The sequence below is a fragment of the Pleurodeles waltl genome, chromosome 1_1 (genome assembly GCF_031143425.1).
Source record: "Pleurodeles waltl isolate 20211129_DDA chromosome 1_1, aPleWal1.hap1.20221129, whole genome shotgun sequence".
Lineage (NCBI taxonomy): Eukaryota > Metazoa > Chordata > Amphibia > Caudata > Salamandridae > Pleurodeles > Pleurodeles waltl.
The window spans coordinates 798,015,507-798,034,265 of record NC_090436.1 but is presented as its reverse complement, the minus strand read 5'-3'; positions in this window follow the sequence as shown (position 1 = coordinate 798,034,265).

Below are 18,759 nucleotides of genomic sequence, written 5' to 3'. Positions count from 1 at the left end.
TGAATTGTTCCTGCCATATCATGTGGTTGAAAGGACAACAAAAAATGTAGTCCGAATGTGCCCACAGCTCCAGTTTCACAAAGTCTGATTCAGGTAGTTCCAAGTTTACCTGCTAGTTCAGTGACAAAAGTGCATGCGATTTATCCAGCAGTTCCAGTTGTCAGCACAGCACAGCATATTACACCCCCTGTTGTGAGCCAGATAGTGCCAAATACAGGGATGATTCAAATGGAATCGACACCTAATGTGGCAACATTTGTATAGAATTTTAACCAGAGGCAGACCATGCCTATGTATTATCAAGTGTCAGCAACTCCAAATATGGCCCGAATCAATCAGGACAGACTTTGGTACAGTATTGACAGGACATAGTGCATGGATGATGCCTTTGCAAAATCAGACAAATTTGTCAGGACCAGAAGCATTTACAATCCCTGTAACAATAGGTCCGGTTGTCCCACTGTATGCTTCAGGAAATACTGGGAGTAGACTCCAGACCCAAAATACTCTGTCTGCAGTAGTTTCACAATACTCAATTTACTCAGAAATGGAAATGTTAGCTATCTACATCTGTTCCAGCTAAGACACCCATGCAAATTACATGCCCCAACCAGATATTTGATCGAATAGGTCCAATAATAGATGTGAGATGTCCTCCAGGAACTCCAGTTTCCCACATGGCCTCACCACAGCAGATTATGAGAGCCCCATGTAATACCCCGCAAACCATGTCATAGGGAAACAATATTAGCCTGCAGATTTTTTCAGCACAGCAACTGACTGAGTGGTTGGTCAGTCTGAGTGAAGCAACAGGCGTAACAAACAATAATATCAGAACAGAATAGATCCCAGAGAGAGATAGGCCAGTGAATGTATCTAGATTAAAATTAGAATTAAATGAACTAATTGAAGGAACACTTGGATTGGAAAGATTATATACTTACAATGCAGATGATTTGCACTTCATGTGCGAGGATATCACAAACCAAGCAAGACAGACTTATGAGAAATTGGCCAAGTTAGCAGAGAAATACAAGATTGAATTAGACAAGTCTAACCCTTTAAAGAGAAGTTAGAATTCAGTTTAATGGACATTGCGAACATGAGGTCACCCGGCATCAGAATGCATATTAAAGAATTAATAAAGAATATTCAAACTTGTGGAGCATTAGATAAATGGGAAAGCAGTGGGCAAAGAAAAGAGAGCAGAAGAAAGCCAACCCAAATTGTCTCAAGTTGGAGCAACTTAAGCTGAGGAGAATGTAAAAGTGCTACAAATGAGAGTGATACTGGGTGGAGCTAATGTCCATGTAGCTTGGAGCAGAAGTGACATATTGTCATTCACAAATGATTACCTGAGATTGAGGGAGAAGCCAGTAGAATAGTGCAAGCAGACAGAGAGGTTCGTGAAACTTTCAAAATGTTTGTGGGAAGATTTGTACAGCTTGTTTGGCATTGTGGTTCCATTTGATTTGTGGGTTGAGTGCAAGCGGAGTGTTGATTGGCCAACTCGTGAACTGCCAAGAGATCCAATCACAGGTGCCCCTTCTAAAGAGGTGATGAAAGGGTATTACAAAGTGATTGAATTCCTGAAGAATAGAGTTTCCCCTAAAGATGTTGATTAGCAAGGGATTAATAGGACATCACAGGAAACAAAGGAGTCAATTCAGGCTTACTATGAGAGATTGTTGCAAGCACTTAAACAGGACAGTGGTTCAGAAGATATTGAGCTGAAAGACATGTGTCATTTTGTGTTCAGATTTGTGCAAGGATTGAAACCTGAAATTAGTAATTAGATCCAGAGTCATTTGATGTGTTGGCAGAATTAGCCAATTGATTAAATGCTGCAGTATGCTAGGTACTGTAGTGATGAAATTTAATTGAAGCAGAAAAAGTTAAAGGAAAAAGCGATGGTGTTGCAAATTAAATCTGCCCAAGCAGGAATACAGAGTCCGCAAGGAATGGTGAACACTAGTGGGAAGCATGGTATGCAACAGCAGGGTAACAATGTGCCTCAGATCAGAGGTAGAGGATGCGGTGTTCGAATTGATCAGAGTGGTAATGTTGGCGGCATGCAGTCGATGAAGAAGATGGTTCCATATTATGCTTGCAGAAATCTTGGCCATTGGAGATGGGAGTGTCCGTACAGTAATGTGAGTAATTTGGTGCACAATGGTGGTAACGCACAACGGTGGACAATGGTGAAATTCAAATTCGGAGAGTCCAAAGACACTGAATACAAAATGTGTCTGTTCCTACCAGATCACCACAGATGCAAGCAAGTGATGGTTCCTCAGCAAAATATGAATCAGAAGGCGAATGCAAATGTAAATCAGTTAATCACACAATATCCGTTTATTCATTTCAGTGAAGACAAAGTCTCTGAAACATATAATAGTGATAGCTCAGATGAGGAAGAATGTGTACTGGCTGCATCCTTGGAATTGAGTCAGCATGGTCCCTATGTAAATGCCAGTGTGATGGGGTATGATGTTTCATTCTTGGTTGACAATAGACCAACATATTCTACTGTCAGAACTGCAGAAGTTCCAGGCGTGCCTTTGTCAGGGAGAAAAGTACAGGTGGTAGGTGTAGCAAATCAACATTTGACAAACCTGATTAAAGAATCCAGATTAACTAGGGTCCTTTGAAGATTTGCACCAATTTGTCGTTTGTTATTCAAGTCCTCTGAGTCTGTTAGGATGTGACCAATTATGCAAATTAAACTGTCCCGTCAGTTGTAGTCACAATGGAATAGCAATCCAGACAAATAGTGATGATGAGATGCCCAGCAAAATTGATGAGATGTATCCTCTCATTTCATTATTTCCAGTAATGACAGTTTACTGTCATTGACTTGTGTCAGGCATTCCTTTCCGATACGCTTCATGAAGAAAGTCAAGTTTTATTATCATATAAATTCGGAAGCCGTGTATATTTCTGGTGTCATACTCCTCCGGGTATACTGACTCCCCATCCATTTTCAATCAGATTTTGAAAAATTATTTAGAGTCCCTGAAAATGCCATTGTATTCAAATGAATCCACCTGTGACACGGAGATATGTCAGAATGTTCCTGGTAAAGTTCGGCTACTGCCGCCAATGGATCTCAATTTTTTCAATGATCTCTAAGCCCTTACAAAAATTGACACACAAAGAAGTTACTAATCCGGTACCATTTGATTACACTTGCTTGAAAGCCTTCACTGAGCTGAAAGAAAGCCTGAGCTGAGCCCAAGCTCTTGGAATGTAAGATTACAATAAATGTTTTTCATTGTTTTGCCATGAACAGGGTTGTGCACTTTCTGTTTTGACGCAGTTATATGGAGGTGTGAACAGACCAGTGGCTTATTTTTCTGCTACACTGAATCCCATAGCTGCTGCTTTGCTGGGCTGTTTAAAATCAGTCCCGCCATTGGTGTCAGTATAGAACAGGGCGAAAGCATAGTCATGGTCATCCTTTGACCGTTTTTGTTTCCCACTCCATAGAGGTTCTTTTGACAAGAACCAAACCCCAACATTTGGCCAATGCACGCCTTACCCATTATAAATCCCTGATATTAGACTCTCCCATTCTAAATATTAAAAGGTGCACAGCTTTGAACCCAGCAACACCTTTTCCAGTGGTCAGTGAAAATGTGAATGATGGGGTGTGGGGCTAGCCAACATGGCCGACCGGATGTGAACTCCGGAGGCTCAGTCGAAACCACCTGAGACCACGTCCAGAGGAGCGCCGAAGGGGGAGTTCCAAGCCATCAATGGCCCAGTAATCCTGCTGTGACTGCCGGGGAAGAGGAAGGGACAACGAAGAGGAGCCACTTGGGCATGAGTGATGTAGGGCGGGCCCCGCGGACGGACGGCCGACCCACCTTGTGGCTCAGGCCCAGCGGTGGTCGGAGGTGTGGCCCGGATGAATCTGTGGGCCATGGCCCTATGACGGAGTGGATGTCGGCAACGGAAGACAGAGAAGGGGAGGAGCCAGCCCCTTTTGACTCCCCTGAGGAGACGGGAGCCTGCGCGGCTGTGACGCAGTGCGCCTGTGCCCTGGAGGTCACCGGGGCCCGGGGTGATTGTCCGCACTCAGGAGACCAGGGCTGAAGATGGCGTCCAAGGTGAGGGAGCCCACGGGGGCCCTGGCACGGCAAGTGAGGGCACAGAGGTGAGCCCACGATTGTCTGGTGGAGGGGTGCTTGGAGGACGGATACTTGGCCCCAGGACGGCGCCCGGTTGCCTGACCTGCGAGAGCTCTGGCAGTAGCCTGAAGTGGTGGGGGGACTATGTCCCCCACCCTACATGTGGTTAGGCCCTGGTAGGAGGTTCCCCAGCAAACTGAGAAGATCCAGCATGGGTGAGCAAGCCCGTGGACCAACACGAAGTGGCGGCAGTGTAAGTTACGGGGCGACAAGTCCCTGGGGGGCACATATGCCTCGGCAGAGGGTGCAGGCCAACAGGGTCTCCAACTATTTTACGCTGGCTGGGGCGGGAAGCACTGCCTCGCCGCGGGAGGGAGAGATGGCGCTTACAAAGGAGGACCTCCTGTCTTCCTTTTGCACCTTCAAGGCGGAATTACGAGAGGAGCTCACAGCCGGCATTAAGGCGCCATTGCATGCGCTCCAAGTGGACCTTAATGGGAAACTGTCCTCACTTCAAACTGATGTGGACTCGGTGGGGGCCCGCACTTTGGATCTGGAAACGCAGGTGCAGGAGGTGCAACAGAAGGTTATCCCAGTGGAGAGGGAGATCACAAGTATTAATACGCAACTCCACCTCACCATGCTCAAGTGCGAAGATTTGGAAAATCGTGCTTGCAGAGACAACATGAGAGTGTGGGGCCTGGAAGAGGGCAGCGAGGGAGTGGACCTAGAGGCCTTTGTGGTTGGTCCCTTCTCCACCCTCCTGGGTGAGGATCAACCGGAAGTTCAATTGGAGAGGGTGCACAGGGTGGGTTCTCGGGCCACAGGCGAAGGTAGAAGGCCCAGAGACATCTTGATAAAGCTGAGCTCGTTTAAGGTCAAGGAACGCATCCTCCACAGGCACGACAACAGGAGTCCGACTCTTTTCAGGGTGCGCACTGCACCCTCTTTCAAGATATCGCTCCAGTGACACTGGCCCAAAGGCAGCAGTTCTGCCCTGTGACAGAAGCATTAAGAGTGACAAACATAAGGTACCGATGGGCATTTCCCTTTGGTCTGGCTTTCGAACTCCATAACAAGGCTTACCACTTTATAACCGTTGAATAGACAGTTTCCTCACTGGGCTTACAGGAGAAGAGTGCGGGTGACGGGCTCACCGCACCTGGGGACACGTGAGGAGGGGACAAGCCTTCCACTTTGGCGGAGCAATAGAGACAACAGAGGAGGGGGAGGAAGACTCCTAAGAAATGACAATATCCACGTGACAGGCACCTACAACAGAACCAGCAAGGAGCTAGAGGGGGCCTCTTGAATGGCCCCATACCAGGGTAATTTCAGAGCCCGGGTGGGAGGAAGGTCCCCCCACATAGAGGAATGTCTGGAGTTTTGGAGCTCGGAACTGACTCACCCACTGGAGGTCTGGGTCTGGCGTGACAGCTCTCCTGCTGCTTACGGGGATGAGGGGAAGCTCCACCCTTAACGCTGAATTGGCATATGTGAATGGTCTGGGGGGGAGGCTGTTACATACCCCGTCCGTGTCATGAGGAACACAAGGAGGTTTGATATCCCATGATTTCTTGTTCATGTTTTTTTTTCTTTTACGAGATGTTCTTTCTGTTTGGTTTGCGTTCACTATCCCTATTTAGCATGAGAAGGCTTTAGAGGAGGCCCGGGGAACACTCAGGGCACCAGGCTGAGGAGTGCGGGTGGAGGGAGCGGGGAGTCTGCTACGGGACGAAGCTTGCTTGGATGAAGGAATTTAGGTTGCTGCTGTGCAATGTTGGAATTATTATCAGTGAATGTTAAGGGGTTGAACTCACCCAATAAGCGGTCACAGCTGAGAAAGTATTTTGATAATCATCACTATCAAATCGTGACCTTGCAGGAAATGCACCTTAAGAGGAGGGAGGGTCAGCGCCTAATGCACAAACAGTACCCACAAATATTCACGGCATCAGTGCCAACAAAACACTGTGGGGTGGCTCTGCTGTTCCACAGATCTATTCACTTCCGTAGCACGGGGTCCAAACAGGACAAGGAGGGCAGATATCTAATGGTCAAGGGCAGCTTGGGGGGGAGAAACTGTACGCTAGCCACTCTTTATGCGCCTAACAGTGGACAAACACAATTCCTTTTGAGTTTCCTGGAAGGGCTGGGGGGTTTTGCAGAGGGGGGATAATACTATTGGGTGACTTCAATCTGGTTTGGGACCACGCTCTGGACACAACCCACCCCAGAGAACACAGACAAGCGCTTTTGCCAGATTAGTGAAGTCAACCCTCTGCCACTAAGGGATCTTTGACTCCTGCGCACCCTCAAACCCCTGGAGAGGGCCTATACCTTCTTCTCCCGTTCTGTGGCAGACTCTTCGATCAGTAGCCATTCATCTGATTATTATATTTGACCATGCTACTGTGGAGACTTGCCTGGAATGGTCCCTCGTATGCTCAAATACTAGGCAATGGTACTTCCCTGATGTCCTAATCTGTGACTCAGCTTCCCGCAACGACTTGCGGAGAGCTATCAGAGATTACTTCCTACATAATAGGGTGGGTGACACCACCCCCCCCATTCTATGGGACACCTTCAAGGCGGTCATCAGAGGCACGTGCATGTCCTTGGCATCCACACTAAATCAGTTAAAATCTGAGGACCAGCACCTCTGAACTAAAAGTAGCTGAATGGGCTCATAAGCTCTCCCCGACCTGGCAGGCCTGGAGAAAAGTAACTGCCATCAAAGGTAAACTGCAATCCATGTCCACGAATAGGGCAGAAATAAGGAGACTTCAGAAAACTCACTATGAAAAGGGCAATAAGATTGGCACACCACTGGCGAGACAACTACGCGCCAAACAGGCTAAGGACTACATAGGGCAGGTAAATGTTGAGACAGAGGAACATTTCACCGAAGATGAGAAGGCACTAGCATTCAGAAGGTTTTATGCCCGTCTCTATCAATCATGTCAACCAACTGCCCATACTCAGGAAAGCTATTTACAAAACACCCAACTTCCACGGGTCTCCAAACGAAGTGCTGGCGGCCCCATTCACTGTAGACGAAGTCCAGGCAGCGATTGACTCCCTCCTACTGCATAAAGCACCCAGTCCTGATGGGTTTACTGCCCACTTTTACAAATCTTTCAGTGCGGAATTGACAGAGCATCTTTGTGCATTGTTTAATTATGTGAGGGGGGGCACTGTCCCCCACTGTGGGAGAGGTTCTTATCACACTTATTCCCAAGGGGGGAAAGGATCCTCAACTATGTGCCTCTTATAGGCCCATTGCACTACTTAACCTCAATGCTAAATTTTACTCTAAAATTCTGGCAAGGAGACGGGAGCATGTACTGTCAGAGTTGATACATCCAGATCGGGCTTTATTGAGGGCTGCCAAACGCATGACAATTTGCGACGAGTCATGATGGAAAAGATAACTAAGAAGCAGGTCCCCGCACTGCTGCTAGCGCTCAATGCTGAAAAAGCATTCGATAGGGTGGAGTGGGCCTTCCTAGTGCCGACAATGCAGCATTTCGGATTCGGGGAACAATTTATAACAATGGTGATGAGCAATTACTCCTGTCCCTGGTCCCGCATTCTGGTAAACGGGGTGGCCTCCGATTTCTTTGACCTGTAGTGGGGAACGAGGCAGGGGTGTCCCCTTTCCCCGCTGCTTTTTGCACTCAGTGTTGAACCTCTGGCGGCACGCGTTAGAGCATGCCTGGGTTTTAAGGGCATTAAGTTCGGCCTCGACCACCATAAAATCTCCCTATTTGCCACTGACATGCTGCTGTTCGTCACTGAACCCCGCCCGCCCCTTTCGGCAATCCAGGGAGAGCTAGCTCTCTTCCAGCAAGTGGCAGTAGGAAGTTGGCTCTGTATATACTATCTCAAAGTGAGAGATAGTGCGCACAGAGTCCAAGGGTTCCTCTTAGAGGTTGATAGTGGCAAAATTAGATAATGCTAACGCTCTATTTTGTGGTAGTGTGGCCGAGCATTAGGCTTATTAGAGGGTAGTGTTAAGCATCTGTCGTACACACAGGCAATAAATGAGGAGCACACACTTAAAGACTTAACTCCAGGCCAATAGGTTTTTCTATAGAAAAATATATTTTCTTAATTTATTTTTAGAACCACAGGATTCAAATTTGAGGTAAGTACATAAAATGCAGGGTACTTCACACAGGTAAGTATAGAACTTTAATTTGAAACAGTAGTACACACAGTTTTGGTTAAAATGGCAAATAGCTATTTTAAAAGTGGACCCAGTGCAAAAATCAACAGTCCATGGGGGAAGTAAGTATTGGTTAGTTTTTCAGGTAAGTAAAGCACTTACACAGTCAGTCTCCTGGGCATAGACAGCCCACCGTTGGGGGTTCAAGGCAACCCCAAAGCCACAGCACCAGCAACACAGTGCCGGTCAGGTGCAGAGGTCAAAGGAGGGCCCAAAACACATAGGCGCCTATGGAGAACATGGGTGCTCCAGTTCAAGTCTGCTAGCATGTAAGAACCTGCGTCCTCGGGGAGTAGACCAAGGGGGGTTTGTGGAGCAGTGGGGGGGGCACACACAAGCACACAAAACACACCCTCAGTGGCACAGGGGCGGCAGGGTGCAGTGTGCAAAGTAGGCATCGGGTTTGCCGTAGAAATCAATAGGGGGACCCAAAGTCACTCTGGCGATGCAGGCTTGCCCAGGGGGGCTTCTCGGGCCAGCCACCGACTGGGCTAGGATTAGGGCCACCTGCTGGTCACTCCCACACTGGTAGGTGGTTCCTCTCGGTCCTGGGGGCTGTGGGTGCAGTGTTTAGTCCAGGCGTCAGGGTCCTTTGTTACCAGGCAGTTGCGGTCAGGGGGAGCCTCTGGATCCTCTCTGCAGGTGTCGCTGTGGGGTGCAGGGAGGTAGACTCAGGGTGTCCACGTCATTGGAGTCGCCTTGGAGTCCACTCTGCGGTGTTGGTTATCCTGAACTCGAGCCGGGGGCGTCGGTTGCAGAGTGTGAAGACTCACGCTTCTGGCGGGAAGTGAGAGTCTCTTTAAAGTTGCTTCTTTGTTTCAATTTTGTTGCTGTTTCTGAAAAAAGAGCCGCTGTCCTCAATAGATTCGTGGTCCTTAAGGTGCAGGTCAGTCCTCTGAGTCCTCAGAGGTCGCTGGCCGGTAAGGCTGGGGCCAAGTCAGTTGTCATCTCCGTCGTCTCTGCGGGGCTTTCAGGTCAGCAGTCCTTCTTGTTGTAGGTCACAAGAAACTGATTTCCTGGGTTCAGTGTCACCCCTAAATACTGAATTTAGGGTGTGTTGAGGTCTGGGCTACACCCTATTTGTGCCTCCTCCCTGAGGGTAGGGGGGTACATCACTATTCCTATTGGAGGAATCCTCCAAAACCAAGATGGAGGATTTCGTAAGGCAAGGGTCACCTCATCTCAGGACACCTTAAGGGCTGTCCCGGCTGGTGGGTGACTCCTCCTTGTTTTTCTCATTATCTCCTCTGGACTTGCCGCCAAGGTGGGGGCTGTGTCCGGAGGGGCGGGCATCTCCACTTGCTGGGATGCCCTGGGGCGCTGTAAAAACAGGCATGAGCCTTTGAGGCTCACTGCCAGGTGTTACAGTTCCTGCAGGGGGAGGTGAAAAGCACCTCCACCCAGTACAGGCTTTGTTCCTGGCCACAGAGTGACAAAGGCACTCACCCCATGTGGCCAGAAACTCGTCTGGTTATGGCAGGCTGCCACAAACTGGTCAGCCTAGCACTAGTAATTGGACTGGTATACAGGGGGCATCTCTAAGATGCCCTCTATGTGCATTTTCCAATACATTCCACACTGGCATCAGTGTGCATTTATTGTGCTGGGACATTTGATACCAAACTTCCCAGATTTCAGTGTAGCCATTGTGGAACTGTGGAGTTCGTAATTGACAGACTCCCAGACCATATACTCTTTATGGCTACCCTGCACTTACAATGTCTAAGGTTTGGCTTAGACACTGTAGAGGCATAGTGCTCATGTAACCATGCCCTCACCTGTGGTATAGTGCACCCTGCCTTAGGGCTGTAAGGCCTGCTAGAGGGGTGACTTACCTATGCCACAGGCAGTGGGTTGAGGGCATGGCACCCTGAGGGGAGTGCCTTGTCGACTAAGTCATTTTCTCCCCACCAGCACACACAAGCTGTGAGGCAGTGTGCATGTGCTGAGTGAAAGGTCCCCAGGGGGACATCATACATGCTGCAGCCCTTAGAGACCTTCTCTGGCCACAGGGCCCTTGGTACCAGGGGTACCAGTTACAAGGGCCTTATCTGTGTGCTAGGGCTGTGCCAATTGTGGGAATAAACCACAGTTTAGGGAAAGAACACTGGTGCTGGGGCCTGGTTAGTAGGGTCCCAGCACACTTTCAATCATAACTGGCATCAACAAAATGCAAAAAGTTAGGGGGCAACCATGCCAAGGGAGGCATTTCCCTACAGGCAGGCTTTAAAGTGAATACAGGGAAATCATATATCCTCAATCTGACCATACCCGCCGCTGAAATGGAACAGATAGCCTCCATGTCTCCATTTATATGGGCTAAAAAAGAAATTACATACCTGGGTATTAAGCTCGTTCCTAAGGTTGCCAATTTGTTTAGAGCCAACTACCCACCCCTCCTTAGATCATTACGAGAAGACTTTAAAAGATGGTCATCGCTCTTGCTTACATGGCTGGGGCGTATCAATAGCATCAAGATGACGGTGCTCCCACGCCTCCTATATCTATTCCAGAGCCTACCCATTGACATCCCTACGTTTGTTTTTGCGGAAGTTCGAACAGTGCTTATGAGGTTAATTTGGCAGGGATCAAGAGCAAGATTGTCACAGAAGCTACATATGCACCATAAGGAGGAGGGCGGATTGGCACTCCCCGACCTCCTCAGGTATTATAGAGTGGCACAACTGCGTGTCATAGCTGAGTGGTCCCTCAGAGAGTCGGATAAGTTGTGGCTTCATATGGACAGGGCAGTGACGGGATGGACATTGTGGGACGTCCTTTGGAAACCCAGAGGGGCACGACCAAAGAATGCATACCTTAATACCTCCACCGCCACTACCCTTAAGGTGTGGAACATGGTAACAAGAGTTTATGAGATCACGTCCTTTCCTTAGCCACATACCCCCATCCATTGCAATAAGGCCTTTCCCCCGGGGAAATCACCGGGCCATTCAATAGATGGAGGGAGGGGGTTGCCTGCGGATCGCAGACCTGCATCATGGGGACCAGCTTCGTATGTTCGATAATTGTTGCAGGGACTTTCAACTGCCCCCATCCGAACACTTCCATTACACTCAGTTAGTACATTGGGTTACACAGCCTCACATGCGGGAGGTGGCCCCCAGGGATCTTCTTCCTATTGAGAGATTTGTGCAGCAGGGAGGAGTGAAGAGGGGCAGCATATTTATACTGTACAACATATTGGCCACGCACCACGTGGCCCTACCCCTCAACACATCCCCTTCTGGGAACGGGTGTTGACATCTCGGTGGGGGAGGACCGTTGGCATCACCTATTTCAATATATATCCAAATATAACTGCTCGATGGGCGCCAGGGAAGCACACTATAAACTACTTTACAATTGGTACCTCTATCCTCAGAAGCTTAAGAAAATATACCCCCAGGCTTCAGACCGGTGTTGGCGAGGATGCAGAATGTTGGGGGACTTCAGACATATTTGGTGGGATTGCCCTGCTATCCACCCTTATTGAAACAAAATCCTTTCCCACTTAAAAGAGCTATTGGGCCACCCCATGCCGACATCTCCAGAGCACATCCTGGTGGGCCTTCACACCCCGGAGCTGAAACATCAAACGTAGGGAGATCGCTCCATTCTGTGGCTGGCATTGGGGGCAGCGAAGACAACCTTGGCTTCTTTCTGGAAAAAAGTGGACCCACCTCCAATAGCTCTATGGCTCACGAGGCTATGGCGTGGCCTCGCCGTGGAGCATTTAGCAAATAAAATGAATGGCTTGCGAAGAGGTTTTGACTTTTACTGGAACCCCCTGGTTAGGTTCCTCACACAAGGCCTGCCTCTCGCAGCTTGTAGATCATGTCTTCGGGCTTTGCATCTTTTCCATGTATAGGGGCTGATTACAAAAGGAGGATGAGTGCGACTATTAGTGATATTCCTGGGTCGGGGAGGGGACCTTCGATCCAATAGCCTTTTAGTTCACGGCAGAAGCGCAAAAAGAGATGGAACACTCGCTGTGTTGTAATGTTCTATTCTTTACTTGTTTAATGTTACTGAAGCTAGTGGCTTACTTCAACAATTACTGGGTGAGCTGGGTGTAATAAGAAGTGTATCTCTCTGCTATTTGTTAAAATTTGACTTGGGCGGGGAGGGACAGGAAGAAAGCACAGTATGAGGTGAGAGACCTGAAGTCTTATGTAAATTGGCATGTTGACTTTATTTTAACAAAATATCAATAAAAACAATTTTACAACAAAAAAATGTGAATGATGAAAATGAAGTGGAACATGACTGCATCGATGTGACAGAACTATGCACCAAACCTAGACCCGATATTCAACATACCCCAGCAGATGAGCATGATTATGTTATGTTTGTTGATGACTCCTGTTTGAGAGATAATAAAGGAAATCTGAGAGCTGGTTATGCAGTTTGCACAATTTCAGGAGTGATAGAAGCTTCATGGTTTCAAGGAGTCATTTCAGCCCAAGGAGATAAATTGGTGGCTCTTACTAGAGCATGCGGTGCCTTTGAACAGTTCAAAGTGAGCATTTTCACTGTCAATATGGGTTTGGTGTGGTTCACGACTTTGGACATTTGTGGTCCAGAGAGGTTTTATGACCTCTTCAGGATCACCAATCCAAAATGGTGAAATAATTTATCAATCGTTGAAAGCATTACAGTTATTAGTAAAGACTGCAGTTGTGAAATGTGCAGCACATCAAAATTCAAGTGATGATACCTCATAGGGCAATGCCTATGCTGATTACGTCGCCAGATACTATGCGCTACACTGCACATCATTTAATGAGGAATGGAGTGATGGAAGCAGCATCAATGAGACAAACCAAAGTTTTCTGATGACAGCAATTAATACCTGGGAAGAGGTTAAGAGATTACAGGAAGTTTCTGAAGAGAAAAACAGAGGTTGGAGTAGAGCAGGTTGTGTTCGGTGAGATGAGGATGATGTTTGGGTTTCAAATGAAGGAAAAGCAGTGTTGCCAAATAGTTTGCTGCCTTCAATTGTGAGGTTTTACCATGGGCAGGTGCATCTTGGCAGAGATGCAATGATCAGGACATTTAAACAGACATAGTACAACCCCAAATTCAGGCTTGTTGCAAAATTAGTGTGTCACAAATGCGTAACATGTCAGCAGATGAACGTAGGGAAATGCACTGTGGTTAATTTGAGTCACAAGGGTAGATCAGGTGGACCTTTCAACAGAATGCAACTAGATTTCATTGAGATGCCTGCATGAAATGGACTGAGATATGTGTTGGTGATTGTGTGTGTCTTGTCACATGAGATAGAAGCTTATCCAACGTGCAGAAATGATAGTCTCACTGTTGCAAAGCTGTTGTTGAGAGAGTTGATCCCAAGGTTCAGATTCCCGACTTCTTTGGAATCAGACCGAGGATCTCATTTTAATAATGAGATTATCAAATTGTTGGGTGCAGCATTACAAATTAAGCAAAGATTGCACTGCAGTTACAGACCAGAGGCATCTGGAATGGTTGAGCAGATGAATGGAACTTTGAAGTCTTGATAGGAGGAGGTGTGTGCTTCTATGACATTGAAATGGTCTGATACATTGCCACTTGTTCTGATGAGCATGCGTAGCATTCCTGACAGGAAGCAAGGATTGTCACCACATGAGATTCTCATAGACTACCAACCGTGCCATTTAGTGCTGAATTATTGCAAAGGGTGAGCTGATGTGGTTGCTCTTTGTTTCATCAAGTGGCGGAAGCAACACTTCAATTGCCATGGGAACAGTGACACAACTCGTGTCAGGGCAATTGAATTCTTATAAAAAAGCACATCAGAAAGTCACGCTTAAAGTCGCATTGGAAAAGGCCATATCAGATTATCCTAGTAACCACGACTGCTGTGAAATGTGCGGGTCTTCCGAGCTGGGTTAATGAGAGCCACACATGCAAAGTTCCATGTCCTCTTGAAGATACAGGGGGTCATTCCGACCCTGGCGGCCGGTGGTATACCGCCAACAGCTGGCGGTGTTCCGCCAGCAATTCTGACTGTGGCGGAAAAGCCACGGTCATACCGCCGGCCCCTCCACTTTCCCACCAGGCTTCCACCTGGCGGGCATAATCCTCAGGGCAGCGGTGGGGATTATGAGTCCCCGACAGCCAGCCTGTCCGTGGCGGTAAACACCGCCATTGAAAGGCTGGCGGTAAGGGGACTGGGGGTGCCCCTGGGGGCCCCTGCACTGCCCATGCACTTGGCATGGGCAGTGCAGGGGCCCCCAGGCATAGCCCCATCGCGCATTTCACTGCCCGAATTTCAGGCAGTGAAATGCGCGACGGGTGCTACTGCATCCACTGCACATCAACATTGCCGCCGGCTCTATTACGAGCCGGCGGCAATGTTGATGTGCCATTTCCGCTGGGCCAGCGGAAATGTCGGAATAGGGAGGCATGAATACCGCCGGCAATGGCGGTATTCTGTCTCCCCCGGCCTCGGCAGTCTGGAGAAAAGACCGCCGAGGTCGGAATGACCACCACGGTGCCTGTTCCTCTAGGGTCGGAATCGGTAAGTGAAGGGGACCAGGTTAGCCAAACTGTGAGGACTGGACAAGTGGCTGCTGCAGAGCCTGCACAAACTGGCGAGAGTCTGAGTGTATCAAAGACTGTTGGATGTGCAGGAGAGCCAAGTGAAAGTCAATCAGCTCTTGCTAGCTCAGCAAACGTTGCAGTACCAGTAGTGCCTGAAACGCAAACTGTTAGAAGAGACCAGTGGCCCTCAAAAAGTCCAGAACCAGTTGCAGGTTTGCTTCTAACAATTGATGAAGTACCTGAAGAATCGGATCAAAGTGATGTTGAAAACAGTGCAACAAGAAGATCAACGAGAAAAAGGGTGCCAAGCTGCAGGTACTCTGCACTTGAATGGACTTACTTTGCTCCAAATGAATGGGAGAACAAATTTATTACCTTTTGTTTTGACCTTACATATTCAAATGAACATTCTGGAACTTGAAATTGCAATAAAGCTGAATTTTGAAATAACTTTGCCAATTGATGAACACAGACACTATTTCCTGGAAGTGCTAATCAGTGATTACCAAATGGTAATTTATTAAAGACATTTGCCTTTGAACTCTGTAAGTGAAAGTTTGATGAACTTTCTAGAAGATCAAGAATTGTTGTAAATAAGTGCAAAAAGACTAGAGTATTTTTGATTTTGATTTTGTTTCGCTCATGTTAAGAAAAAAAGGCACTTAAAGATCTGCTTCACATTTTTTATTTTTATTTTTGAATTTGGTATTTTTGGTCTGACTTTAGATAAGATGAATCCGGATCAAGGTATGTGTGATTGGGAGCATATTAGCAATTGCTGGCTTGTGAGTGTCAGTAAAAGATAATTTACAGAGCACAATCACTCCAGCACATGGATAAACATACAAAGCAAGATCAATTGTATGAGGATGAAAGATTGCTACATCTTGACAACTCAAAGGAAGATTTGTCTTCTAATGTATACTAAAGATTGCTTGATGAATACATTGAAACCATGGATGTGTGTGATTGCTATCAGTTTATGCAGATTCCTTCATCTGTACAGGAAGGAATTACATACCATAGCCTGCATTTGACGAATGGTATTAGCTGTAGCTTGTTATTAACATGTTTGTATAATCAAGAGTATATTCAGTATTTCTACTCTAACTGTGATGTATTCTCTTTGGTGCCTACACATGATTGCTGATACCACTTCAGCACCAATTCTCATATGATTTATCAACTGGTATTCAATGCTCTGGGCTCTACTGGGCTGCTACATATAGGCAGCAAGATGATTTACTGTGTGCAATGAACATGGGGAAAAACAGCTAACAAGACCGCACAGAGTAATAAAATTGACCATTATACGGAGAAAGCAGGTAGTAACAGGGAGCTTTGCATGCTGGCACAAACCCTCAGCAGGTAGCGTCCCCAGAACTTTCCTATTACAAACTGGAAATGCAACAGGAGCTAAGGTAGACTTTTTAGACTGTACTCACCAAGGTAAATGTATGTTTAAGGCCAAAGACCAATGGCCAATATCTTTCTGTCTACCAGGGTTTCACAAAGGGAAAATTGGCAATCCAATGCATAGTTAGCTCTGGAATTGTGTTAACGCCAACAAACAGGGATGTTTGTTGACATTCACAAACTCTTCTTCTTCCTCTTTCCACCTTAAAAAGATGGTCTGGCATAAATATTTTTCCAGGGTGGGATGCTAGATAGATTATCCCCAGATTTGGTTGGGTGTAGGGGAGAGAATAAAAAACAAAAATATACAAATGTGTGCTTTCATGGGGGTTCCTATCCCCCCTGTGCAGAATTTGGATTTATCCCACTAGGAATGTCACATGACATGGTCCAGTTTTGCAGCTTTTCTTTGCATACTCTTGCGATGTCATTGATCTAATCTCACAAGGAGCCCACTCCCCTGATGCCAAGCTCGTCCCCGCCCTCACACCACCACATCACACACACAGAAGGGAAGCCGTGGGGGGATACCAAGAAAGCGCCATCAGATTGCTGCTAATGCGATTGTTCTAGTGGGAATCTATTAAGTTATCCAAGGACTCGCAAAGGCTTTTCAAGGTCTGCTTTCAAGACCTCAAGTCCCTTTTTTTCAAGTCCTGGTTCTGTGGTTCTGGGACTTGGGGGGTGCCTACCCTCGGCTATCCTCTGCTGCATGCCATTGCATCCTGCTGCTCTGGCTTTCTACAGCCTCTGGGAGTTGTAGGTGAAGCTGGAGTTGCCCCCACAAGATTTCTACTGTGGAATTCTAGTGCAGAAGCCACCAGCACTATTGCTTCTGCTGCTCCCGACCAAATCACTATACCCAGTCTTGGTCAAGGAGGCGAGCGGGCACGGGTGTACAGCAGGACGGTTGGGGTGGGTGGCTGCAGGTGGGTGTTTTCCATGGTTGGAACACTGGTTGTGGCATCGGTTACGGTTTCTATGAGGGCTTTTAACTGCTGGCAACTCGTGAAAACATGGCTCATCACCCTAGGGAGCTGATCAATTCAGCGAAGCAAGTTGTTAGGTTACCATATTGCCAAGTTGTCAAGTGAGTCAGCCCGTTATTTCTTTGGCCATGGCTCGTGTGGTTGTGAGGGTCGAGGTGGCGGCGGCTTCAGCATGACCAGGGGGGGGGAGATAAGTGGATAATTGCAATAGCTGCTGTAATTTCTGATAATGGCACTAATGTGCTATTGTGCTATTGTGCTTTGTTGCCAGTCCTAGGGAGTCTGCCTTCACCTTTGACCACTATTGACTTTTATTGTCTTCCATGACTCCCATTATTACCTGTTATTTGTCATCCGACTGTTAGTTGGAAGTGGGGCCAGCCTGGGCCATTTCACACCAGAGGCTTTACAAGAGGCATATTGGCACCTCTGGGGATTGCTAGGTTTTCTGAGCGTTCAATGGGTGGGGATACAAAACTGGCTTTTATGAACTTGCCAGAGAGGATTGGCACTGTTGGTGATATTAAGGATTGTTTAATCCTGCTGCCCAGGTTAAGGGCAAGGCCACCCCCTTTGACATTAGTCAGAACCAGAATTGGTAATCCGGACTGCAGCGGATCATGGGTAAGTGGAAGACAGCGGGGAAAACCTTGTTTCCACATAGGCTACAAGCATAAATGCCATACTTGAGAGAGCTATTGGGGTAGTCTCCACGGAAATAGCTCTGAGCGAGTGAAGACTGACTATGGAGGCAGGAAGAAGCATAGGGGGGGCCACAGAAAGGTTGTGGGGAGATGCCAGCCTGTGTTAGCATTTTAGGGGATGTGCTCCCTGTGACGGAGAAGGACTGTCTAGTGAGGGATATCAACGGGTTGGTTGCCCATATCCTGCAGAAGCTGTGAATGGGGTTTTGAGGGTTACAGGGAATAGTGTGGAAGAGATTAACCCCTGTGCTTGTTTGTCATCTCACTGCCCAGATATTGTTAATCCTTCCCTGGAAGCTGCTGCCAAATGCAAAAGACCTAACACCAGAATGCCCGAACACTCCAACAGTCGACACCAAAAGCTGGTAAAGGGAAGACCGGGACGAGGGAGTGGTGTTTAGAACCTCAATGAGATCTATGAGAAATTTCCTGAAATTGTGAAAGGGCATCTTACCCCAATTAAGGAGGCATTGGCTGCCATGGAAGCCTAAAAAACATTTTATTTGAGATTGTAGGTCTGCGAGCGAGCAGAATGCACCCACCATGGGGTACCAGCTGTGTCATAGTCAAGTTTGGTTGGCACTTTGCCACACAAGGAGGGAACAGAAAGAACAGCTCCTCATGTTCAGACACGAAGGGGCCAGACAGGAAGGGGAAATGGGGAAGGTGAGTGGACTCCCGAGACAGTTCAAGGGGAGCCTCTGCAATGGGAGATCAGGCCCCTTTGCTATCGACAA